This window comes from Hippopotamus amphibius, chromosome 2 (genome assembly GCF_030028045.1).
Source record: "Hippopotamus amphibius kiboko isolate mHipAmp2 chromosome 2, mHipAmp2.hap2, whole genome shotgun sequence".
Lineage (NCBI taxonomy): Eukaryota > Metazoa > Chordata > Mammalia > Artiodactyla > Hippopotamidae > Hippopotamus > Hippopotamus amphibius.
This window is the reverse complement of record NC_080187.1, coordinates 128,329,423-128,357,300: the sequence shown is the minus strand read 5'-3', so window position 1 is coordinate 128,357,300 and position 27,878 is coordinate 128,329,423. Positions and strand designations below refer to the sequence as shown.

At 37.8% G+C, this 27,878-nt stretch overlaps 1 pseudogene; it reads right to left on the bottom strand.

The window, feature by feature from the left end:
* Positions 1-4,253: 4,253 nt before the first annotated feature.
* On the bottom strand, positions 4,254-4,837 carry LOC130846703 (protein TEX261-like; annotated as a pseudogene).
* Between the last annotated feature and the right edge of the window lie 23,041 nt (positions 4,838-27,878).

Sequence of the window (27,878 nt, the reverse complement as noted above, 5' to 3'; positions counted from 1 at the left end):
GAATGCCAGGGAATGTCTGTGGTGCACCCCCCCCCCCCCCCCGCAAAGAATGACTGGGTGACCCTTAGCCTAGGGGCAAAGGGAAGCGATATCCTCCCACTAACCTGCTCTACCTTCAGAAGCAAAGGCACCAGGTCCCCCACTCCTCCCATCCAGGGCAAAGGGGCAGGATGTTCATGTGCACAAGTGTCCGGGCTGGGACCTGACCTGGATGTGGCCACTTTGGTAGCCTTTTTTTGCTACCAAGGCTATTTGCTCAAAGGCTGTTTGCTGTTTGGTTCCCTTTTTTGCTATTTGCTCAGGAGCTCTGCATGCCCACACGAGCCTCTCCTCCCAGGATCCTGTCTCCTCTGCCTGTGGCTATCCGGTTGTAGACCAAGGAGCAAAGCCATCTCCTGCTAGGTGACTGCCTGCCTAGGCGTACTTAGCTAACAGCAGAGTAAATGGTATGGCATCCCCACATGTTCATATTGTGTAACGTAGGATGAGTCTTTGACCCAGATGTCATTCATTTGATGAACCCTGTGCCAGGCCTTAGGGGTTCAGACATATGTTGTATATCCAGTTTTTCCAGTGCCATTTGTTGAAAAGACTGTCCTTTCATTGTTAAATGGTCTTGGCACCCATGTTAAAAATCAATCAATCTTACGTGCCAGGGGTTATTTCTGGAATTTCTTTTCTGTTGGTCTTTATGTCTATCTTTATGCCAGTACCACACTGTTTTGGTTACAGTAGCTTTGAAGTAAGTTTTGAAATAAGGAAGTGTGAATCCTCAACCTTTGTTCTTTATCAAAATGCTTTGGCTATTTGGGTTCCTTGAGATTCCATATGAGTTTTAGGATTATTTTTTTTTTTAATTTCTGCAAAAAAAATCATTGGGATTTTCCTAGGGATTGCATTGAATCTGTAGAATGCTTTGAGTAGTATTGACATCTTAACAGTTTGTCTTCCAGTCCATGAACACAGAATGTCTTTCCATATTTATGTCTTCTTTAATTTCTTTTAAGTGTTTTATAATTTTCGGTCTGCAAGTCTTTTGCCTCTTTGTTTAAGTTAATTTCTAAGTATTTTTTTCGGATTGTTCATTGTTAGTTTATAGAAATGCAATTTGATTTTCATGTGTTGATTTTGTATCCTAGAACTTTTCTGAATTTGCTTATTAGCACTAATAGGTTTTGGGGTTTGTTTGTTTAGTGTGAAATCTTTAGGGTTTTCTACGTTTAAGATATGGACAAAGATAATTTTACTTGTTCCTTTCCAATTTGGATGCCTTTTATTTCTTTTTTTTGCCTAATTGCTCTGACCAGAACTTCCAGTACTATGTTGAAAAGAAGTAGCAAAAGCAAGCATCCTCGTCTTCTTCCTGATCTTAGGGGGAAAGCTCTCAGTCTTTCATCATTGAGTGTGATGTTCACTGTGGATTTTTCATATATAGCCTTCATCTTGTTGAGGAAGTTCCATTCTATCCTAGTTTGTTGAGTGTTTTTATCATGAAAGGGTGTTGGACTTTGTCAAAAGGTTTTCTGCATCAATTGAGATGATCATGTGTGGTTTTTTTTTTTTTTTTTTCTCATTCTGTTAATGTGACATATTGGTTGATTTTCATATATTGAATCATCCTTGCATTCTGGGAATAAATCCCAGTTGGTCATGGTGTAATCCTTTTAATATGCAACAGAATTTGGTTGGCTAGTATTTTGTTGAGGATTTTTGCATCAGTATTCATGAGAGCTCAATGGTCTGTAAGGTATTTTTAAAGGTACATGAAACTCACCCAGCTCCCCTGGTTAAGATAATAGGGCTACATGATACTGAAAATGATACAGTGTTGAGAAGGGGAAGAAACAGAGGAGAGAGTTCGTGTGCTTGGAACTTTGGAACTGAGCCTATCACACTTCCTGCATAACTGGAAGAGAAGTGGAATCACTGAGGTTTGAATAGTGATGGGAGTATGGGGAATTATTTTTCCTTAAACATTTTTTAATAAAGGAATTATTGTTAATTTAAAGTGTGATTATGTAGGAAGAATGACTGCTTGGATGTAAGTACACCCTTAAGTATTTACAGGTGGAGGACATGATGTTTAACATTTGTTTTAAAATACTCCAGAAAAAAAGGGGAGAGGAGGATAATGAAATTGCAGAAGCTGTTGATGGTAGTTGAAGCTGGGTGGGTGCTACATTATGCTCTTGACTTTTGGGTCTATTTTGAAATTTGTAAGATAAAAAATTTCAAGTGTTTTAATGTTGCAATGACATTATCTTCATAAAGCATGAGAAGACCAAAAAAAAAAAAAAAAAAAAAAATCATTTACCTGTCTCTGAATGGCTGCCATCTGAGTGCCATTTGACTTCTAGGTAGCTGTCCCTGCTAGAGGACATGAATTCTGACCTCATGCTTCGACCTACTTCTTGTTTTAAATGAATCCATTGGTTGCTCTCATGTGCCTGCTTTATCTTATTTAATCCTTACAAAAAAAACCTAATGGGCTATTATCCCCATTTTTCAGATGAGGAAATTGAGGAACAGAGGTAGAATGATATGGCCGTGGCAGGTGGGGAGGGGAATCTACACTCCCACTCCTCGTTACCCCACTGCCCCCTAAACTGTTCTTCACGTCTTACTCCATCTCTGGGTCCTCCTGGACCCTCAGCCAACATTGCCATTTCCAGCTGAATTTCCAAGGCTGTGTTAAACATAGCTCCCCTATGTGGCCTCCCCATTTTCCATGCTCTCACCCAACTGTCACTGTGAAAATATTTGGTATTTCTGGGCCCCTACGATCAGAACCCTTTCCTGTGTTGAGAGAAATCCCCCATTGTGTGAGTTTTGATGGAAGACAAACCAACCTCCCAGTATTGAAGCCCAAAGAAGAGGCAGATCCTCACCTCCCAGACTCCATGCAGCTGGGATCTGGGCATCTGAGCTGAAATGTTTGAGATTTCACCAACAAACAACCCTTCTCACCACCCCTTTCCCATACACACACTTATAAATAACACACACGCTTACATAAAATACCTATCATTCCTGCCCAATGAAGGCAACCCAAGTCTCATGTGATTGCCACATTCCAATCCAGGAACTATGGGTGATTTGTGATTTTCTTAGGCCTGGATAATAGCTCCTCAAGGGACAGTAACCATTGCCTAAAAGAAGAGTTTAATCATCCCAAAGTCCCTAAAGTATAATTGTATAGATGAGGTTGTAGTTCAAGAGATAGAAATGACTCTGGATGTTTCAAACAGAAAAGGATTTAATACAGGGAATCGGTTGCTCGCAAAATCATGGAAAACACTTTAAGATTTGAAGTCAGTAGGGCTATGACTAGACCTCAGTGTCATGCCATAGCAGCTGTAATCCATAGATCAAGAAGCTGCAGGAAACCATTGTCAAGGTCATGGCTGCCCACACCCATGAAACTGGGTGAAAGTGAGTGGGACATGGAATTCAGCCATTGCAAAAGTTCACATCTGCCAGAGCCTGCACATCAGTACCATCTCTACCAAGAGAATGGCACCCTCCTCCCTTCTGCCTTCCATATCTCATGCAATCACATTTCTTTGGCAGAATGCAAGTCAACCAATCCAAACTCCTAAGAGCAAAAGTCTCTGGAAAATGCAGTTTTTAGCCTTCCCACTCTTGCAACACAAGAAGTAGAAGAATAAATGTAGAAATGGATGCTGAGCGAAAATAGACAATATCTAGCACTGCAAGAGAATTCTTGCAACAAAAATGCTATTTGGATTTTTTTGTCAGGGTATTAAGGCAAACAGTGCCACCTAGAGTTTTTATCCAAATGGGGATCAACCCTTGGAAAGAAATCACAGTTCAACAGCAAAAACTTTCTCTTGTAAGTGCTAAGCCATGGCCCCTCCCCACAGCCATCTGCCCACAGCAATTATCACCATCTGCTCTCCAGCTTCACAGCCCCCGCCCTGCCTGCCCTCCTGACCCATCACAGGAAGGGGTGGGAAGGCCACAGGAGCTCAGCTTCTGCACACCCAGCTGGACCACAGCCTTCTGACTAAGCAGGCACCGCATCCTCCCTGGTGCCCTCTGAGGTCTCAGCCTCTGGCAGCATCAGATCTGAGCCAAGCTGAACTTCCTAAGGAAGGTGGGGAGGGGGGCATCTGGGGGAGGGAACGGAAGGAGAGCCAGGGCTGGGGGAAGCCAGCTCCTACCCCCACCTAGTGCAGAGGCCCAGGGGCCTGACTTTCCTGATCTTGCCCCAACACTCCCTCGCCAGGGGGTTAGTATATCTTCTGTTGACAGAGTAGAATGGCCTTTTTGATGAAGGAGAAGACAACCAGGATTCCTAAGTGTCTGCCCTGTTTGCCTTTGGTGAAGTAATTAGAGACCACATCATCTCCTGGCTGCATGGTGGAGGCAGAATGTCCTCCCCAGCCAACAGTGACACAAAGAACACAAATGGGATTATCCACATAGAAAGTCAAATAGGCCAGGACCTCTGAGAAAGGATGATATTCCTCTGCAAAAAACTGAAACGCTAGGTAATGATTCACCACCACTAGCGCTCACGATGGGATAAAGTTAGGTGAGATCAGCATGATGAAGGGGAAGGTCTGGAGGAGACCAAACTAGACAAGGTTGAAGAGGCCCATGCCAATCATGCAGGTAGGGAGTGCTCAAAAATGTAGAGCCCAATCAGCACAGCTGTGGAGAACCAGATCACACATTTTATGACCCTACTGGTGGCCACTGTGTATTCTTCTATCGATTCTGCGAGGTAATAGAGTCTGGCCATGACTGCCAGCATGATGATGGCCACCTGGATGAAGAGTGACAGCCAGCTCAGCACATACATGAACCGCATGGCATCCCCGCTGAGCCTGTCCCCCAACCTCAGGGACAGGCCTGTGTGCTCGCTATTTGGATTTTTAACATGACCATGTGAGCAATTTCACAAATCCTCTTTCCAAAAATCATTTATCAAAGCTGGAGAAAACTATCAAAACAGTCAAAAACAACTATTTCAGTGCTTAGAAATTCACCAAGTGCACGCATCAAACTGAGAAAAGTTTATTCATGAAAATTAATGAAATTCAGTTACAAGCAGCAAGAGTGGGTGATGTTCTTTCTTGGGGAAGCTGCTATCACTTCCCATCACTGTAGTTCAATAAATGTGGAGGAGGGCAAGAAAACTATCACCTTTGGTTCCACTGCCAGAGAGATCTCACTTTATTTGGAGTTTTGTCATTTAAAATGTAGATCTCATGAGCAAGTGATCAGGGAAGGCCAGAAGCTCTGCTAATGGTTCAGGGCTGTTTTGAGCAAGCAATGGGCCAGAAGGAAAGCTGAGGATTTCTAGGGAGCTCCAGGAGGTGAGACAGCATTGGGGGCTTGACAAATTCTCCACATATCCGAGAGTGTGTGCACATATATGAGAAAGACTAGAGCAGACTGAATACACTTGCACATCCCCAGCCATCACAGTATGCCTTTTTATGGAGAGAAGATGCAAGAGATTTCAGTGGAATGTGAAATCCAGGGTAGACTTGAAAGTCACTTGAGTTTAGAAGGTGCTCCCCTGCCCATATACAGACCGATCAGCAGAAGGTGGAAGCCTCATTAGCTCTGATAATAATCTGATTAACCTTTACCTGAATGCTAAGCTATGCAGTCACTGGGACAAAACCTGAGAAAGAGGGCTTAAACACAAAAATAAGAACAAGCAACTGGCAGACATCAGCAGCCATACACTGTTGGGGAGACAAGAGTTCAGAAACAAACCACAATAATGCATGAGAGAAGGGAATTGGAATCCAGAGCTGCTACAACACATTATCTTTTCAATAAAACATCATAAGACAGGCAAAGGCACAAGAAAGTGTGGCCTATACTCAGAAAAAAGGGAGTCAATAGCGATTGGCTCTGATTATCCCCAGATATTGGATATAGCAGTCAAAGCCTTCAAAACAGCTATTGTAAACAAGTTCAAATAGCTAAAGGAACCCATATATAAATAACTAAAGCAATGCATTCCAGCAATCGCTCAACAAATAGAGAATATTAATACAAAAGATCCAAATGTAAATTCTTAAATGGAAAGTTACAATAACTGAGATGTAACTTTTACTAAAGAGGCTCAAAAGCAGAATTAAGGTGCCTAAATGAAGAAATAGCAAGCTTAACAGATCAATAAAAATTGTCTAATCTGAAAACAGAGAAAAAACATTGAAGAAAGTGAAAGACAGCCTCACCATCTGTGAGACAACATTAGATATACTAATGTAATGGCAGTCTCAGAGGAGAGGAGAAAGAGAGAGGGACAGAAAAATATTTGAAGATATGATGGGCCAAGTTTCAAAAATTTGATGAAAAACATTAACATGCAATCCAAGAAGTATAAACAGGAAGAGATCCACACCATGCACTTCATAGCCAAACTGTTCAAAGCCAAATAGAAAATGAAAATCTAGAAAGCAAGAGGAAAATGACATAGAGTTGAACTATAAAATGATATCTCATCAAAAGCAATGGAAAACATAAAAGTGTAGAATGACATATTTAAAGTGCCAAAGATTGCCAAACAAGAATTCTATATCCAGCAAAACTACCTTTAAAAATGAAGATTACAGGCCAATATCACTGATGAACACAGAAGCAAAAATACACAACAAAATACTAGCAAACAGAATCCAACAGTACATTAAAAAGATCATACACCATGATAAAGTGGGGTTTATCCCAGGAATGCAAAGATTCTTCAACATATGCAAATCAAACAGTGTGATACATCATATTAACAACCTGAAGGATAAAAACCATATGATAATCTCAATGAAAGCAGAAAAAGCTTCTGACAAAATTCAACACCCATTTATGATAAAAACTCTCTGGAAAGTGGGCATAGAGGGAACCTACCTCAACATAATAAAGGCCATATATGACAAACCCACAGCCAACATCATCCTCAGTGGTGAAAAACAGAAAGCATTTCCTCTAAGATTGGGAACAAGACAAGGGTGCCCACTCTCACCACTATTATTCAACATAGTTTTGGAAATTTTAGCCACAGCAATCAAAGAAGAAAAAGAAGTAAAAGGAATCCAAACCAGAAAAGAAGTAAACCTGTCACTGTTTGCAGATGACATGATACTATATATAGAAAACCCTAAAGATACTACCAGAAAACTACTGGAGTTAATCAAAGAATTTGGTAAGGTAGCAGGATACTAAATTAATGCACAGAAATCTCTTGTATTACTATATGTTGAAAAATCAGAAAGAGAAATTGAGGAGACACTCCCATTTACCATTACAACAAAAAGAATAAAATATCCAGGAATAAACCTACCTAAGGATACAAAAGACCTGTATGCAGAAAATTATAAGGCACTGACAAAAGAAATTAAAAAAAAAAAAAAAGATGACACAAACAGATGGAGAGATATACCATGTTCCTGGATTGGAAGAATCAATATTGTGAAAATGTCTACACTACCCAAAACAATCCACAGATTCAATGCAATCCCTATCAAATTACCAATGGCATTTTTCACAGAACTAGAACAAAAAAATATACAATTTATATGGAAAAACAAAAGACCCAGAATAGCCAAAGCAATCTTGAGAAGGAAAAATGGAGCTGGTGGAATCAGGCTCCTTAACTTCAGACTATACTACAAAGCTACAGTAATCAAGACAGTACAGTACTGGCACAAAAACAGAAATATAGATCAATGGAACAAGATAGAAAGCCCAGAGATAAACCTATGTACATATGGTCACCTTATCTTTGATAAAGTAGGCAAGAATATACAATGGAGAAAAGACAGCCTTTTCAATAAGTGGTGCTGGGAAAACTGGACAGCTACATGTAAAAGAATGAAACACCATACACAAAAATAAACTCAAAATTTATCAAAGAGCTACATGTAAGGCCAGACACTATAAAACTCTTAGAGGAAAACATAGGCAGGTCATTCTATGACATAAATGACAGAAAGGTCCTTTCTGACCCATCTCCTAGATAAATGGAAGTAAAAACAAAAATAAACAAATGGGACCTAATGAAACAAAAGTTTTTGCACAACAAAGGAAACCATAAAAAAGATGAAAAGACAACACTCAAAATGGGAGAAAATATTTGCAAGTGAAGCAACTGACAAAAGATTAATCTCCAAAATATACAAGCAGCTCATGCAGCTCAATTAAAACAACAACAACAACAACAACAACAACAAAAAACCATCAAAAAATAGGCAGAACACCTAAAAAGACATTTCTCTGAAGAAGACATACAGATGGGCAATAAACACATGAAAAGATGCTCAACATCACTAATCATTAGAGAAACGCAAATCAAAACCACAATGAAGTATCACCTCACACCAGTCAGAGTGGCCATCATCAAAAAATCTAGGAAAAATAAATGCTGGAGAGGCTGTGGAGAAAAGGGAACGCTCCTGCACTGTTGGTGGGAATGTAATGTGATACAGCCACTATGGAAAACAGTATGGAGTTTCCTTAAAAAACTAAAAATAGGACTACCATATGACCCAGCCATCCCACTACTGGGCATATACCCAGAGAAAGCCATAATTCAAAAAGATACGTGTACCAAAATGTTCATTGTACCACTATTTACAATAGCCAGGACATGGAAGCAATCTAAATGCCCACCAAAAGATGAATGGATAAAGAAGATGTGGCACATATATAAAATGGAATATTACTCAGCCATAAAAAGAGATGAAATTGAGTTATTTGTAGTGAGGTGGATAGACCTAGAGTCTGTCATACAGAGTGAAATAAGTCAGAAAGAGAAAAACAAATACCATATGTTAATGCATATATACAGAATCTAAAAAAAAAAAATGGTACTGATGAGTTCAGTGGCAGGGAAAGAATAAAGACACAGATGTAGGGAACAGACTTGAGGACACAGGAAGCAGGGGAGGGAGAAGCTGGGGCAAAGTGAGAGAGTAGCATTGACATATATGTACCACCAAATGTAAAATAGATGGCTAGTGGGAAGCAACTGCATTATACAGAGATATCAACATGATGATGGGTGATGACCTAGAGGGGTGAGATAGGGAAGGTGGGAGAGAGGCTCAAGAGGGAGGGGATATGGGGATATATGTATAAATACAGCTAATTCACTTTGTTATAAGGCAGAAATTGGCACAACAGTGTAAAGCAATTATACTCCAATAAAGATCTAGAAAAAAATTTTTTAAATAAAAATAAAAATGAAGATGAAAAAAGCTTTTTCCAGATAAATAAAGATCAAGAGGACTTCCTAGGTAGTGCAGTGGTTAAGAATCCACCTGCCAATGCAGGGGACACGGGTTTGATCCCTGCCCCAGGAAGATACCACATACCACGGAGCAACTAAGCCCATGTGCCACAACTATTGAGCCCATGTGCTACAGCTACTGAAGCCCATGTGCCTAGAGCCTGTGCTCCACTGCAAGAGAAGCCAACAAAATGAGGAGCCCATGCACCACAATGAAGAGTGGCCCCCACTTGCTGCAACTAGAGAAAGCCCGTGCGCAGCAACAAAGACCCAACACAGCCAATAAGGAAATAAATTAATTAATTAAAAAGATCAAGAGGTGCAAGCATCCTGGCCTAACAATAAATACTAAAAGAAGTCCTTCAGGCTGAAAGATAATGATACCAGGTAGTAACTTGAAATACAGAGGAAGAAATGAAGGAATACATAAGTAAATATCAAAGATCCTATATGTATTTTTCTCACTTCTCTTAATTAAAATGCATAACATTATTTAAAGCATTAATTATAAAGCTATATTATTGGATTTATAATATATACAGACAAAGTAGATATCAAAATAACAGCATAAAGCCCAGGGAATGAAATGATAAATTTGTGCAGATGTTCTCTATTTGGCCAGATTTCAGTTAGCATTATTCTAAAGTAAATTATGATAAGGTAAGATGCATATTGTAAGCCCTAGAGCAATCATTAATAAAAATAACTAAAAAAATTAGTTAAAATGTCAATAGAGGAATAAATAGTGCTCTCTAAAAACACTGTTTAGAACAAAAGGAAACAGTAAAGGAGGAACAGAGGAAGAAAAGAGATATGAGACATATAGAAAAAAAGTAGCAAATTGGCAAAATTAAGTCCAAGCATATCAATAATTACATTAAATGTGAATGTGTTAAACATCTCACTTTAAAAAAAAGACACAGATTGTGAGACTGGATGAAAAGTCAAGATATAACTTTTTTCTATGAGACACATCTTAGATTCAAATAAATGTGTGGGAAGACATATAATAGGCAAATAATAACCACAAGAGAACTGGAAGGGCTATATTCTAGTTTGTCTTGAAATTAAACAAAGTAGACTTTGAACAAAGACGGACATTTCATTATCAATACACGAGAAACACATAAAAATGTAAAAATATACGCACCTAATAATAGAGTCTTAAATTACATGAAGCAAAACTTGACAGAATTGAAAGGAGAAATACACAACTCAAAAACCATAGTTGGAAATTCCAGTACACTACTGTCAGTAATTGAAAGAACAACCAGGCAGCAAATCAGAAAGGATGAAGATTTTAACAATACTATCAACCAACTTGACTTATGTAGCATTTATAGAACATACACCAATGACTGCCAAATACGCATTCTTTTCAAGAATTCATGGAACATTCTCCAGAATAGGTCATATGTTGAGGCACAAAACAAGTCTCACTAAGTTGAAAAAGATAAAAATCATGCAAAGTATGTTCTCTGACCACAGTGGGATTAAAATGGAGATCAATAACCAAAAGAAATCTGGAAAAACTTCAAGTATTGGAAATTAAACCTCTAAATAATCCATGGCCCCAAAAAAGATAGCAGAAGATTAAAATTTTAAAGATTCAACTTAATTAAAACAGAAACACAACAAATCAAAATATAGGGAATTCAATGAAAGCAGTGCTTAGAGGAGAATTTATTGCCTTAAATCAAGAAAGAAAAAAGGTATCTCAACCCAACAACTCAAGCATTCACCATAGGAAACTATAAAAAAAAGAGCAAACAATTATAAGGAAAATAGGAGGAAAGAAATAAATATTTCAAGCAGAAATCAATGACATAGAAAAAAAATCAACAGAGATAATCAATGAAACCAAGTTTGATTCTAGGAAAAGGCCAACAAAATTGACAAACCCTAGCTATATTAACCAAGAAAATAAGAGGTAATACACAATTATCAAAACCAGAAATGAAAGAGTGGACTTCACAACTGACCTACAGAAATCAAAATGATTATGAGAGAATATTCTGAACTACTTATAGCTACAAACAGACAACTTTGTTAAAACAAATTCCTAGAAAAATGCAAATAACCAAAATTGACTCAAAAAGAAATAGAATATCTGAAAAACCTAAAAGTCCATTGACAGAGATTGGTTCAAGATGGCAGAATAGAAGGATGTATGCTCAATCCTTCCTGCAAGAGCACTGGAATCACAACTAACTGCTCAACAATCATCAACAGGAAGACACTGGAACTCACCAAAAAGATACTACACATCCAAAGACAAAGGAGAAGCTACAATGAGATGGTAACAGGGGCACAATCGCAAAAAATTCAAATCCCATAACTGCTGGGTGGGTAACTCACAAGCTGGAGAACAATTATACCACAGGAGTCCACCCACTGGAGTGAGGGTTCTGAACCCCATGTCAGGCTTCCCAACCTGGCGGTCTGGCAATGGGAAGAGGAATCCCCAGAGAATCAGACTTTGAAGGCCAGCAGATATATTGCAGAACTTCTATAGGACTGGGAGAAACAGAGACTCCACTCTTGGAAGGCATACACCAGGACTCAGGGGGAAGAAGCAGTGACCCCATAGGAGACTGAACCAGATCTACCCACTAGGGTTGGAGGGTCTTCTGCAGAGGCAGGGGGTGGCTGTGGCTCACCACATGGACAAGAACACTGGCAGCAGAAGTTCTGGGAAGTACTCATTGGCATGAGCCCTCCTGGAGTCTGCCATTAGCCACTCCAAAAGCCTTACAAAGGCTGATTAGCCCCTTACAAAGAGTAAGCTCCAGTGCTGGATTGCCTCAGGCCAAAAAATCAACAGGGAGGGAACACAGCCCCACCCATCAGCAGACAAGTGGATTAAAATTTTACTGAGCTCTGCCCACTAGAGCAACACTCAGCTCTACCCACCAGTCCCTCTTATCAGGAAGTGTGCACAAGCTTCTTAGATAGCCCCATCCACCAGAGGGAAGACAACAGTAGCAATAAGAACAATAAACCTGCAGCATATAGAACAAAAACCACAGCCACAGAAAGATAGAGAAAATGAAAAGACAGAGGACTTTGTACCACATAAAGGAACAAGATAAAACCCCAGAAAGACAACTAAATGAAGTGGAGATATGTAACCTTCCAGAAAAAGAATTCAGAATAATGATAGTGAAGAAGATCAAGGACCTTGGAAAAAGAATGGAGACAATGCAAGAAATGTTTAACAAAGACCTAGATGAATTAAATAATAAACAGAGAAGAACAATACAGTAACTGAAATGAAAAATACACCAGAAGGAATCAATAACAGAATAACTGAGGCAGAAGGATGGATAACTTACCTGGAAGACAGAATGATGGAAATCACTGTTGTAGAACAGAATAAAGAAAAAAGAATGAAAAGAAATGAAGACAGCCTAAGAGACCTCTAGGACACCATTAAATGCACCAACACTCACATTATAGGGGTCTCAGAAGGAGAAGAGAGAGAGAAAGGACCTGAAAAAATATTTGAAGAGATTATAGTCAAAAAATTCCCTAACATGGGGAAGGAAATAACCACCAAAGTCCAGAAAGTGCAGAGAATCCCAGGCAGGATAAACCCAAGGAGAAACACGCCAAGACACATAGTAATCAAACTGACAAAAATTAAAGACAAAAAAAAATTATTAAAGTCAACAAGGGAAAAATGACAAATAATATACAAGGGAACTCCCATAATGTTAACAGCTGATTTCTAAGTAGAAACTCTGCAAGCCAGAAGGGAGTGGCCTGATATAGTTAAAGTGATAAAAGGGAAGAATCTACAACCCAGAATACTCTACCCAGCAAGGATCTCATTCAGATTTGACAGGGAAATCAAAAGCTTTACAGACAAGCAACAGCTAAGAGAATTCAACACCACCAAACCAGCCCTACAACAAACAGTAAAGGAACTTCTCTAAGTGAGAAACATAAGAGAAGAAAAGCACCTATATAAACAAATCCAAGACAATTAAGAAAATAGTAATAGGAATATACATATCAATAATTACCTTGAATTTGAATGGATTAAATGCTTCAACCAAAAGACACAGACTGGCTGAAACAAGACCCATATATATGCTGTTTACAAGAGACCCACTTGAGACTTAGGGACACATACAGATTGAAAGTGAAGGGATGGAAAAAGATACTCCATGCAAATGGAAATCAAAAGAAAGCTGGTGTAGCAATACCCATATCAGATAAAATAGACTTTAAAATAAGGAATGTTGCAAGAGACAAGAAAAGACACTACATAATGATCAAAGGTCAATCCAAGAAAAAGATATAACAATTGTAAGTATACATGCACCCAACATAGGACCACCTCAATACATAAGTCAAATGCTAACAACTATAAAAGAGGAAATTGACAATAACACCATAATAGTGGGGGACTTTAACACCCCACTTACACCAATGGACAGATCATACAGACAAAAAATTAATAAGGAAACACAAGCTTTAAATGACACAGTAGACCAGATAGATTTCATTGATACTTATAGGACATTCCATCCCAAAACAGCAGATTACACTTTCTTCTCAGGTGCACACAGAACAGTCTCCAGGGTACATCATATCTTGGGTTACAAATCAAGCCTCAGTAAATTTTAAAAAATTGAAATCATATTAAACATCTTTTCTGACCACAATGCTATGAGATTAGAAATCAATTACAGGAAAAAAAAAACAAAACAAAACTGTAAAAAACACAAACACATGGAGGCTAAATAAATATACTACAAAATAACCAAGAGATCACTGAAGAAATCAAAGTGGAAATCAAAAAATAGCTAGAGACAAATGACAACAGATCCAAAACCTATGGGATGCAGCAAAAGCAGTTCTAAGAGGGACCTTTATATCAATACAATCCTACCTCAAGAAACAGCAAAAATTGCAAATAAACAATCTAACCTAACACCTAAAGAAACTAGAGAAAGTAGAACAAAAAAACCCCAAAGTTAGTAGAAGGAAAGAAATCATAAAGATCAGAGCAGAAATAAATGAAAAAGGCACAAAGAAAACAATAGTAAAGATCAATAAAACTAAAAGCTGGTTCTTTGAGAAGATAAACAAAATTGATAGACATTTAGCCAGACTTATCAAGAAAAAGAGGGAGAGAACTCAAATCAGTAAAATTAGAAATGAAACAGAAGTTATAACAGACACCACAGAAATAAAAAGCATCATAAGAGACTAGTACAAGCAACTATATGCCAATAAAATGGAAAACCTAGAAGAAATGGACAAATTCTTAGAAAAATATAGGCTTCCAAGACTGAATCAGGAAGAAATAGAAAATATGGACAGACCAATCACAAGTAATGAAATTGAAACTGTCATTAAAAATCTTCCAACAAACAAAAGTCCTGGACCAGATGACTTCACAGGTGAATTCTATCCAACACTTAGAGAAGAGCTAACACCCATTCTTTTCAAACTCTTCCAAAAAATTGCAGAGGAAGGAACACTCCCAAACTCATTCTATGAGGCACCATCACCCTACAGAAAGAAAAAAAAAAAAAAAAGAAAATTAGACACCAATATCACTGTTGAATATGGATGTAAAAATCCTCAAAAAATACTAGCAAACAGAATCCAACAACACATTAAAATCATCATACACCATGATCAAGTGGGATTTATCCCAGAGATGCAAGGATTCGTCAATATACACAAATTAATGAATGTGATACACCATATTAAAAAATTGAAGAATGAAAACCATACAATCATCTCAATAGATGCAGGAAGAGCTTCTGAAAAAATTCAATACCAATTTATGATAAAAACTCTCCAGAAAGTGGGTATAGAAGGAAACTACCTCAACATAATAGATGCCATATATGACAAACCCAGAGAAAACATCATTCTCAATGGGGAAAAACTGAAAGAATTCCCTCTAAGATCAGGGATAAGACTAGGATGTCTACTCTTGCCACTACTATACAACATAGTTTTGGAAGTCCTTGCCACAGCAATCAGAGAAGAAAAAGAAATAAAAGGAATCCAAATTGGAAAAGAAGAAGTCAACCTGTCACTGTTTGCAGATGACATGATACTATACACAGAAAATCCTGAAGATGCCACCAGAAAACTACTTGAGCTAATCGATGAATTTGGTAAAGTTACAGGATACAAAATTAACACACAGAAATCTCTTGCATTTCTATACATTAACAACAAAAGATCAGAAAGAGAAATTAAGGGAAAAATTCCATTCAACACTGCAACAAAAAGAACAAAATACCTAGGAATAAACCTACCTAGGGAGGTAAAAGGCCTGTACTCAGAAAAATATAAGACACTGATGAAAGAAATCAAAGATGACCCAAACAGATGGAGAGATACAACATGTCCTTGGATTGGAAAGATCAATATTGTGAAAATGATTATACTACCAAAAGCAATCTACAGATTCAATGCGATCCCTATCAAATTACCAATGGCATTTTTACAGAATTAAAACAAAAAATCCTAAAATTTGTATGGAGACACAAAAGACCCCAAATAGCCAAGGCAATCTTGAGAAAGAAAAAACAGAGCTGGAGGAATCAGGATCCCTGACTTCATGCTATACTACAAAGCTACAGTAATCAAGATAGTATGGCACTGGCACAAAAACAGAAATATAGATCAATGGAACAGGATAGAAAGCCCAGAGATAAACCCATGCATCTATGGTTAACTAATCTATGACAAAGAAGGCAAGGATATATAATGGAGAAAAGGCATTCTCTTCAATAAGTCATGCTGGGAAAACTGGACAGCTACATATAAAAGAATGAAATTAGAAGACTCCTTAATAGCATACACAAAAATAAACTCAACATGGATTAAAGACCTATTTATATACCAGACTCTATAAAACTCTTAGAGGAAAACATAGGAAGAATATTCTTTGACATAAATCACAGCAAGATCTTTTTTGACTCACCTCCTGGAGTAATGAAAACAGAAAACAAAAAGCAAACAAGTGGGACCTAATGAAACAAAGTGTTTTGCACAGCAAAGAAAACTATAAACAAGATGAAAAGACAACTCTTAGAATGGGAGAAAATATTTGCAAATGAATCAGCAGACAAAGGATCAAGCTCCAACATATATAAACAGTTCATGCAGCTCAATATCAAAAAAACCCAAACAACTCAATCAAAAAATGGGCAGAAGACCTAAATAGGTATTTCTCCAAAGACATACAGATGGCCAGGAGGTACATGAAAAGCTGCTCAACTTTAGAGAGCAGCTCAACTATTAGAGAAATGCAAATCAAAACTACCATGAGGTATAACCTCACACTGGTTAGAATGGGCATCATCAGAAAATCTACAAACAATAAATGCTGGAGAGGATGTGGAGAAAAGGGAATACTTCTGCACTGTTTGTGGGAATGTAAATTGATACAGCCACTATGGAGAACAGTATGGGGGTTCCTTGAAAAACTAAAAATAGAATTACCATATGACCCAGAAATCCCACTACTGGGCATATACCCAGGGAAAACCATAATTCAAAAAGACACACGCACCCGAATGTTCATTGCAGTACTATTTACAGTAGCCAGGTCATGAAAGTGGCTTAAATATCTATCGACAGATGAATAGATAGAGAAGTATATATATACAATGGACTATTACTCAGCCATAAAAAGGAACAAAATTGGATCATTTGTAGAGACATGGATAGACCTAGAAACTGTCACACAGAGTGAAGTAAGTCAGAAAGAGAAAAACAAATATCATATATTAATGCATAAATGTGGAATCTAGAAAAATGGTACATATCAACTGGTTTGGAAGGCAGAAATAGAGACACAGATATAGAGAACAAACATATGGACACCAAGGGGGGGAATGCCGGTGGGGGTGGTGGAGGGTTTCAGTTGGATTGAATTGGGAGATTGGGATTGCCATATATACATTACTAATAAGAAAAAAAAAATCAAATTGAACACTGTAAATATATGCAATTTACTGTGTCAATTATATCTCAATAAAATTTTTAAAAAATGTCCAATGACAGATGAATGGATTAAGAAAATGTGGTGTATATATATACAACGGAACACTATTCAGCCATTAAAAAAATGAAATAATACCATTTTCAGCAACATGGATGGAACTAGAGATTATCATCCTAAGTGAAGTAAGTCAGACTGAGAAAGATAAATACCATATGATATCACTTATATGTGGAATCTGAAATATGACACAAATGAACCTACCTATAAAACAGAAACAGACTCACAGACATAGAGAACAGACTTGTGGTTTCCAAGGCTGGTGAGGAGGGATGAAGTGGGAGGTTGGGGTTAGTAGATGCAAAATGCTATATATAGAATGGATAAACAACAAGGTCCTACTGTATAGCACATGGAACTATATTCAATATCCTGTGCTAAACGATAATGGAAAAGAATATGAAAATGTATAAATGTATGTATGTGTATACACACACACACACATATAGACACACACATATATGTATATATATGACTGAATCACTTTGCTGTACAGCAGAGGTTAATACAACATTGTAAATCAACTATACTTCAATTTTTTTAAAGCTCTTTATTGGAATATAATTGTTTTACACTGTTGTGCCAGTTTTTACTGTAAAACAAAGAGAATCATCTGTATTTTACTTCAATTAAAAAAAGAAAGAAAAAATCTATAGTCAAAACAATGTAAAATAAAAGAGGCAAAAATATTTTTTTTAAAAAAAGAAGAAATAGAATACTTAAATAGATCTATAACAAGGAAAATAATTTAATTAGGAAGAAAAAATTCCACAAAGAAAAGCATGGCCAGATGGCATCACTGGTGAAGTTTATGAACTATTTAAAGAATAAATAATAATATATCACAAATTCTTCAGAGAATTGAGGAGGAAGACTCCCTAGATCTTCAATGAGGTCATTATTATCCTGATATCAAAGCCAGACAAAGAAATCACAAGAAAAAATTTTTAGAACAATATCCAGTCTTGCCATAGCCACAAGATTTCTTTACAAAATATTCCCAAGCCCAATTCAGCAATATATAAAAAGGATTATACACCATGACCATGTGAGATTTATTCTAATATGATTTTTTTTTTTTTGAATTCAACTAGCAGGAAGACGTGTTTTCCCAGAATCTCCTCCTGCTATCTTCTTCTTTTTTTTTTAACTTTTTATTTTTTACAATAAACTGCATATATTTAGAGTGTACTATTTGGTATCCCAATCTCCCAATTCACTCCCTCCCAACCCTCCCCGCTTTTCCCACTTGGTGTCCATATGTTTGTTCTCTACATCTGTGTCTCGATTTCTGCCTTGCAAACACGTTGATGTGTACCATTTTTCTATAGTCCACATACATGTGTTAATATACAATATTTGTTTTTCTCTTTCTGACTCACTTCACTCTGTATGACAGTCCATAGGTCCATCCATGTCTCTAAAAATGTCTCAGTTTCATTGCTTTTTACAGCTGAGTAATATTCCATTGTATATATGTACCACATCTTTTTTATCCATTCATCTGTTGTTGGACATTTAGGTTGCTTCCATGTCCTGGCTATTGTAAATAGTGCTGCAATGAACATTGGAGTGCATGTGTCTTTTTGAATTATGGTTTTCTCTGGGTATATGCCCAGGAGTGGGATTGCTGGGTCATATAGTAGTTCTATTTTTAGTTTTGCAAGGAACCCCCATACTGTTCGCCATAGTGGCTGTATCAATTTACATTCCCACCAGCAATGCAAGAGCGTTCCTTTTTCTAATATGATTTTAATATCTAAAAATCAATCTATGTGATGCATAATAATAGAATAAAATATAAGTTCATCTCAATTCATGCAAAAAATAAAATATTTGGGAAAACCCAGTACAGATTCATGATAAAAACTTTCAACAATGTAGGGGTAAAAGGAAACTTCTTCAACCTCATAGGAGATATCTACAAAACATACTTAATGATGAAAGACTGAATACCTTCCTCTTAACATTTGGAAAGCAAGGAAATCTATTTTACTACTGCTGCTCAACATACTACTGGAAATTTTAGCCAGCACAGTAAGAAAAAAGAAAAGAAAAGAAAAGAAAAGGAAGGAAGGAAGGAAAGAAGGAAGGAAGAGAAAGAAAGGAAGGAAAGGCATGCATATCAGAATGCAAGAAATAGAATTGTCCTTATTTACAGATGACATGGTCTACATACAAAATCACAGCAAATCTACCAAAAAAAAAAAAAATCCAGAATTGATAAGTGAGTTCAGCAAAGTTGCAGAATACAAAAATGACCTACAAAATCAACTGTGTATATCTGTATACTATCAATTAACACTGAAACAGCAGTTTTAAAAATGGCATTTACAATAGCTCAAAATGAGATGAAATATTTAGGTATAAGTATAAGAAAACATGCACAGAACTTCAATGCTCAAAATTACAGAATTCTGAAGAAAGAAATCAAACAAGGTCTAAATAAATGGAGACATAATGTGTTCATGTTTGGAAGACTCAACATAATAAAGATGTCAATTGTCTCTAAGGTGATATACAGATTTTTAGCAATTTCTATCAAAATTTCAGCTAGATTTTTTTTGTTAGTATAGACAATATCGATGTAAATGTATGTGGAAAGTCAAAGAACTAAAATATCTAATAAAATTTTGAAAAAGGAGAATCAATTGGGAAGCAATCAAGATTTTTTCATAGCTATGGTAATCAAGACTGTGTGGCACTGGTGCAAGAATAAACACATAGATCAGTGGAACAGAAGAGACCCTCCATAAACAGCCGCACAAGTATGGGTAGCAGATTCCTAAGCTAGTTTCAAAGGCAATTCAATGGAGGAAAGATAGTGTTTCCAACAAATGGGGTTAGAACAATCAGATATCCATAGGAAAAAAGTGAACCTTGACTTAAAACTGATGTCAGGGCTTCCCTGGTAGCACAGTGGTTAAGAATCTGCCTGCCAATGCAGGGGACACAGGTTTGATCCCTGGTCAGTAAAGATCCCACATGCCATAGATCATCTAAGCCCACATGCCACAACTACTGAGCCTATGCTCTAGAGCCCATGAGCCACAACTAATGAGCCCATGCTCCATAACTACTGAAGCCACTGCAATGTGAAGCCTGTACACCACAATGAAGGGTAGCCCTCACTCTCTGCAACTAGAGAAAGCCCACACAGCAACAAAGACTCAATGCAGCCAATAAATAAATTAAAAAGGAAAACCCAAAAACTAATGCCAAAAACTCAGCCTCTGTGCACCACTGCTGAATCAAATCTCAGAGACAGAGCTTTGGGTGCAGTAGGAAAGAATAGCTTTATTGTTTTGCCAGGCAAAGGGGGACACAGTGGGTTAGTGCCTTTCAAAACTGTATGTCCTGGTGTACCTCGAAAGCTGGTACAAAAGTGTAAAGCAATTATATTCCAATAAAGAGCTTAAAAAATAAAACTGTATGTCCCAATCCAGGAGAATTTGGTGAGAAGTTTTATAGTAATGGCTCAAGGGCAGGGTTGCTGATAAGGATTAGGGTGTGTGCAGGGCCTGCACTCCTTTAATCTGGTCTCAGGTGGTCTTCTTTGGAATGAAGAATGCTAACATCTTCTACTTGTTGGGGGTTTTAGTTCTGTAAACAGCTCACAGATGTTGTTATGTCTATCCCTTGAGGGGGACCAGGACACTGCCCCAAGGCTGTACTACTGTTTCTTGGCTTCTCCCCCCTTGTCTCTGCAACCCCTCCCTTCACGGATCATCAACTGTCCCAATCTGCCCTTTGGAACTCAGGGAAGGTCATGGAGGCTGGAGGCTACTCTGTACAAGAAAAGGGGACACAGAAAAACTTCCATGCCCAGGATCCCCACAGTGTCCTCCTTGGTTTTACAAGTATGTGGTGAATTTCTAGGTATCTTTCTGTCAAAAACAAATTGGCACTTGCCATGGGCACTTGCCATCTACCTCTACAAGGATTAAACACACTGTGCTGCTGCAGCTGCTGACCTTCAATATCCCCTGAAGGGAATTCAGGGTGGAGACCAGGAATGAGGCACTCTGTGCTTTGGAAAATGGGCAGAACAGGTCCTCAGATAGTTAGATGTTCTCAGGAGCTGATTTTATGAGCCCAACCCTTGCATCCCCTCATATCTAGAAAAGCACTAAATCCCTACATGGTGATGTCTGCTCCTCATGACTAGCAGAAACCGCCCTACAAAAATAAGTGTTTGACTGCATGTACTTCTTCACCAAGATTACATATATACTAATCTTCCCTGCTGCCTCTTTGGAACAGTTTCTCAGAGCTATCTGGGATGCTGTCTCCCAGGCTGCAGTCCTCATTTTGCCCCAAATAAACTCAACTCGCAATTCTCATGCTGTACATTTTTTTTAGTCGACATTCCTAATATGTATTTCTAATGTAATTCTGTTGTGATCACAGAATATATTTTGTATGATTTAAATTATTTTAAATTTATCAAGACTTGCTTTATAGCCTAGGTGTGGTCTGTCTTGGTAAACATTCCATGTGCACTTGAAAAAATACACATTCTACTGTTGTTGGGTGGAGTATTTTATAAATGTCAATTAGGCCAAGTTGATTGATAATATTGTTCAAGTCTTGTTCAAGAGTTCTATATCTTTCCTGATTTTCTGCCTACTCATTCTTTCAGCTGTCCAGAGAGAGATGTTGGAAATCTTTTGTTACCGATTGTGAGTTGTCTGTTTCTCCTTGCAGATTTCAACCTGCTATAATTTTCTTCTTCCTGAAGAACTTTAAAAAATATATCCTGTACTACAAATCTGCTGGAGATGAATCCTTTCAGTTGCACTATGTCTGGAAAAGTCTTTGTTTTGCCTTAGTTTTTAAAATATTTTTGCTGATTATAGAAATGTAGGCTTACAGTCCCACACTTAGACTCTAGTCCTTCAATAATGTTGCTGCACTGTCTTCTGGTTTACATTTCTTCTGAAGAGAAGTTCATTACTATTCTTATCTTTATTGTTGTGAGATAACATGCCTTTTTGTTCTGGCTACTTTTAAGATTTCTTTTTATCACAGATTAAGGCAACCCAATTATGACATGCCTTGATGTTGTTTTCTTCTCTCTCTCTCTCTTTGTGCTTGGGGTTGATTGGCCTTCTTGGACCTGAGAGTTTAGAGCTAAGTTTCTCAATCCCAGTACTATGGGGCCTGGTTGAGGCTGTCTATGCATTATAGGATGGTTAGCAGTATTCCTGGCTTCTACCCACTAGATTCCAGTATTGCTCACCTCTTGCAACAACCAAAAATGATTCCAGACATTGCCAAATGTCCTCCAGGGTCAAATCACCCCCCACTGAGCACCGCTGTTTTAGAGTTTTCTTCCCTTTCCCTCTCTTCTCCTACGGGGACTCTGGTTATATGTGTATTAGTCTGACTGAATTTGTCCCACAGCTCACTGATGCTTCATTATTTTTTTTTCAATCTTTTTTCTTTGAGTTTCATTTTGGATAGTTTTCTGTTGCTATTTCTTCAAGTTCACCCATCTTTTCTTCTTTATTGTCTAATCTGCTGTTAGTCCCACCCAGTATTTTTCATCTCAAAGACTGTATTTTCATTTCAGGTAGCTTGATTTTGGTATTTTTTCATATTTTTCCCTATCTCTAATAACCTGTGAAATCTTTCTTGAGCATTGAACATGGAATACAGCTATGATAATTGTTTTAATGTCCTTATCTGCTAATCCTAATAACTGTAACATTTCTGGGTTTATTTTTATTAATTGATTTTTTTCCTTCTCATTATGGGTCATATTTTCTTAACTCTTTGCATGCCAGACACTGTGAGTTCTACCTTGTTGGATGCTGGCTAATTTTGGATTCCTGTGAACATTAGTGAACATTATTTAGAGATGCAGCTAAGTCACTTGGAAATAGTTTGATCTTTCAAGGCTTGCTCTTGAGAGATGTTATGTAAGACCATGAAATGGTGCAAGAACCTGTGGGGTCCTCCATGATACAAATCCTTTCTGCGTCCCCCATTTCTCATTTGCAAGAAAGAGGCTTCGCCTCCTTGACTTTCCATGAGTTCCAAATGGCAGATTCAAATAGTTGCTAATCAGAGAAGGGAGGGAATGCAGAAAGAAAGGAGGAGCAGTCAAGAACAATAGTGCAGCCTTGGGGAAGGGTCCTGGTTCCTCCTCAATGAATAGACATAACAATATCTTTGAGTTCTTCTGCAGGAACTAAGGCCTCCACCCAGGTGGAAGATGGTAACTTCAGGATGAGCACAAGATTCCTGGAGCACCACCCTGTTACCTCACCACCAGCCAATCAGAAGAAAGTCACACACCCTGCAGCCCTCACCCCAAATTTTGCCTAAAAAGACTTCATAAAAACCATCAGAGAGTTCAGGGATTTTGAGCATGAGCCACCCCATTCTTCTTGCTTGTCCCTAAAATAAACCTTTCTCTGCTCTAAATGCTGATGTTTTGGTTTGTTTGGCCTCACTTGTGAGTCAGGCACATGGACTTGCATTTGGTAACAACCAGAGCAACCTTTGTTCTAAGGCTGATTCTGCTATACCACCAAGGAAATACCCTCTTGAGTACCCTATCTGATGGCCTGAGAACTGCAATATTTTCTCTTCTGACTGGTGGAGCAGGAGATACTCCCAGCCTTGCAAATCTCTGGTGATTGTTCTCTTACTCCACACTAGTGGTTCCTTCCCTAGCTTTGGGTGGCATCCCCACCCTCACACAGTGCTTAGTACTCAATACTCACAGGGGACCTTCTGGAATTCTTCAGAATTCTTTCTCTATGTATTTCTCTCCTCTCCTGCACTCTGCTCTGTAAACTCTAGTGGTTTGGTTCTCCCCAGACTCTCAGCTCCTTCTCCTCAACTCAGGTGGATCACCTGTTCCCCCTGGACTCACCTTCTCCTGCTGTACCCTGGATGTTCTCTCCAGGCAGTGAAGTGTGGGCAGTCATAGGTCTCTCCTTATTTACTTCCCTTTTCTCAGGGATCACTGTCATTCACCTTTGAGAACCAATGTCAGAAAATAATTGCTTTGTATACTTCATCTGTTTTTGTGTTACTCCATCTTAGAAGCAGAAATCATTCCTTAAACACCTAATTTTACCTTAACTTTAATTTTAATTTCTATATCACTTTTCAAAAGTTTCCTATTTCTATTTTTAAAAGTGTACTCAGAGATCTATCTGCTAAGCATAGTTTAACAATCATATTTCATTTAAAAAATCTGACAGCTTTAGTATTTTTGTATAAATGCCTAAAAACAGCAAGGGGGAACATCTAATTAGGATTTGGTATTCCTTGGTATAGGAAATAAATTGTGAGTCTTCATAGATTGGACAATTTTCTTTCTACAGATTAATATATCCCATTTTTGATGTCCAATTTCCATAAAAGAATCATAAATGAATTCTGTGGGAATGTGCACCTTCTTTCTGAGATGCACACTTTTAATTTACTTCTATTTCTCTAACATTCCCATAATTAAACTTGTTTCATATGATGTACAAATGGGTGACCTCACACAAGAGCTGACACATTGTAAATGGCTTTGAAGTGGGTCATGAAGGGAGAAAGTATGACTTGGTTCTGTATTACTTTAAAACTCCAAACCACATGTTTGCTTTCAAGGTAAAATAAAATGTAGTGTTTTTGTGGGGGGTTTAATATGTGCAGCTGAAGTATGACTCATTTTCGAAAACCACAGAAATTGTAAGGAAACAAAAATAAATCAAAGGAAAAGTCCTGGTCAGATCACTTTAGGATGGTTAGTAGTGTTCTTTCTTTTCTTTTCTCCTTCTCTTCCTCCTCCCCCCCTTCCTTTTTCCCTCTCCCTCCCTTCCAATTACTTAATTTTTACATTTTACAAGTTATCTTCTCTGCCTATATTTGAGAAGTAGAGAGAAGAGTGAAGCCTCTAATTAGGAAGGAGCTCTCAAGATGTTCCACTTGCTGAATATTGATAACAACAATAATGCACCACGTGGGTCAGAAAAAACTTTAATCCAGATGCTGGATATTTTGTTTAATAAGAGCTGTTGACAGAACTTACCAGAAAAACAATCTTTAAGTTGGTAATTTGTCTGGTCTTATCAGTACCATCTGAATGGCCAGGTGTTGTAAGTGAAACCTAGAGGACTGCCTCCATCAGGGCTTCTGTCTCCCAAAATTCAGATGTAAGAATTTTAAGAGTTTAGCTTTTCCTGACACATAATGAAGTAGGATTTTTTTTTTTAATTCACTGCTAAGAGTTAAAGTCATCATGGAATTTAGGTTTTATACTGTGGGGTATATTTCCCCCTTAGTTCCAACCAGTAGATTTGGTATTATGGAGTCAACAAAAACATAGGTTGAATGATTATAAAGTAAATCAGGGTACTAGAGTTCTTTCTCAAATTCACTAAGAAAATAGGTTTTGTTTTATAGATACAGCATTTTAGACAGTAAATCTATTGAAGGAAGGGCAATATCTCATTTACTTTGTACATTGTGTGTGTGTAGTTCACGTTCAGTGAATGTGTGTTGAGAGCAAGTAAGCATTATGCAAATACTCTGCTCTCCACGTGAGTGATCCCTCTGCTTCTCTCTATGTGATATTGTTACCGAGTCCAAGCTTGCTCTGCTCCTCGAACCAACAGGCCAATGAATTGGAGATGAGGTGTTGAGGCAAGGCATACTTTATATGGAAATCCAGCAGCCCGAGAAGTTGCCAGACTAGTGTCTCCGAAACACCATCTTATCAGGGTCTGGAGGCCAATTTCTTTTATAGAATCAGAGAGGGAGAGGCTCTGAGGAAGTAAAGTGAAAGGGTAGAATAGAGAGGGAGAGGCTACTGGGAAGTAAAGTAAAAGGCTCATCAGTCTTGCAAAACATCTCCTGGAATGACTAGCCTCAGGGAGGGGGTGTGTTAATTTCTTCTTCTCTGCAGCCATTCACAGGTGGGCAGGGTTCTCTGAGGAAGGTCATTATGTATAATTATAATAACAAGAGCAATGAAAAGCAAAGGTTAAAATCAAAGAAACAGATCCAACATGGAGTCCAGTTTAGCTCTTTCCTGTTACAGCATCAGTGTTCTTTATTTGTCTTTGGCCTCTGTCCTATCCCTTATCACTTATTAATTTCTTTTCCAGATTTTAAACCTAAATTCTTTAGTTTAATGTGAGATATAATTTAAGATTACTCTGTTAACTTGAAACTTAAGTGAAAAAAGTAATATACCTGGTATATGTTTTGTTTATTCATCTCAGGTCTGGTAAAATTGGATTCTTAAATATTCAGTGTTCAACTCAACCTCCATCTCTGTTGGTTATTTTCTTTCTTTTTTTCTTTTTTCTTTTCTTTTTTGACACACAATAAACAACATAAAGTGTACAACTTGATATTTTTTCTTATTAGTCACCTGTTTCATACATATTAATATATATATGGCAATCACAATCTCCCAAGTCATCCCACCACAAACCCCACCCCCACACACTTTCCCCTCTTGGTGTCCATATGTTTGTCCTCTACATCTGTGTCTCTATTTCTGCCTTGCAAACTGGTTGATCTGTACCATTTTTCTAGATTCCACATATATATGTTAATATACAATATTTGTTTTTCTCTTTCTAGGTCCATCCATGTCTCTACAAATGACCCAACTTTGTTCCTTTTTATGGCTGAGTAATATTCCATTGTATACACATACCACATCTTCTTTATCCATTCGTCTGTCAATGTGTCAGTTATTTTCTTATGGAAGTCTAAAACTTGTTACAGTTTGACTTTAACTTTTTTCTTAGCAACAAAAAACAGAAACTCAAATCTCTGTTTTGTTTTTCTCCTTTGCTGTGAGATATTAGACTATAATTAACTTTTCACTTAGTGAATTAACTTTAATATTCTTTTCACACACATGCATTCATGTTGGTGATTTCCACCTTATTCTCCTCCATGTGCTATCATGGTCACAACTATCTACCTCCATATTGTCTGCTCCACCTTCCTTCTCACACTTACTGCAAGGTGCTACAGGAAGTCTTCCTTGTGAAATGCCTTCTGAGCTCTACAGAGGTGGCCCTTTCTTGAGGGTCTTTTCCCTCTGCCTCTGTGGCATGATAATATACAGATTCTCTGGTCTCTGCTTCTCTTTCCTCCCATGGATTTTCCCTCTAACCTCCTAAAAGAAACAAGGGCTTGTTCTGTGGCTTTCCTTGCTTCAAGTTCTTGCCCTGCAGACTGCATTTATTTCTAAATTGATGACAGCTTAGCATTTTATCTAGGCTCTTTGTCCTGACTTCTAGGTCATGTCTGCTTAAAGGATATTTTAAATTATCTTACTCTTGTCTCACCTCCACTGTGTCTAAACTAGATTTATTTCTTCTCTCTGTGGTGACTCCTTTTTCCCCAGTTCAAACTTGGCTGGAAACTGGAGTCAATTTTGACTCAATTCTTTGTCTTTCCCTGTATACAATCAGTTACCAATTCTTATTGCTTTCGCTTTTGGACACATCTTTCATCTGTCCCTTTAGGACCTCACAACTTGTTGAAATGACGTAGTGGCCTGAGACCTTCTGTGGCTTGGCTTCCACATTAAGT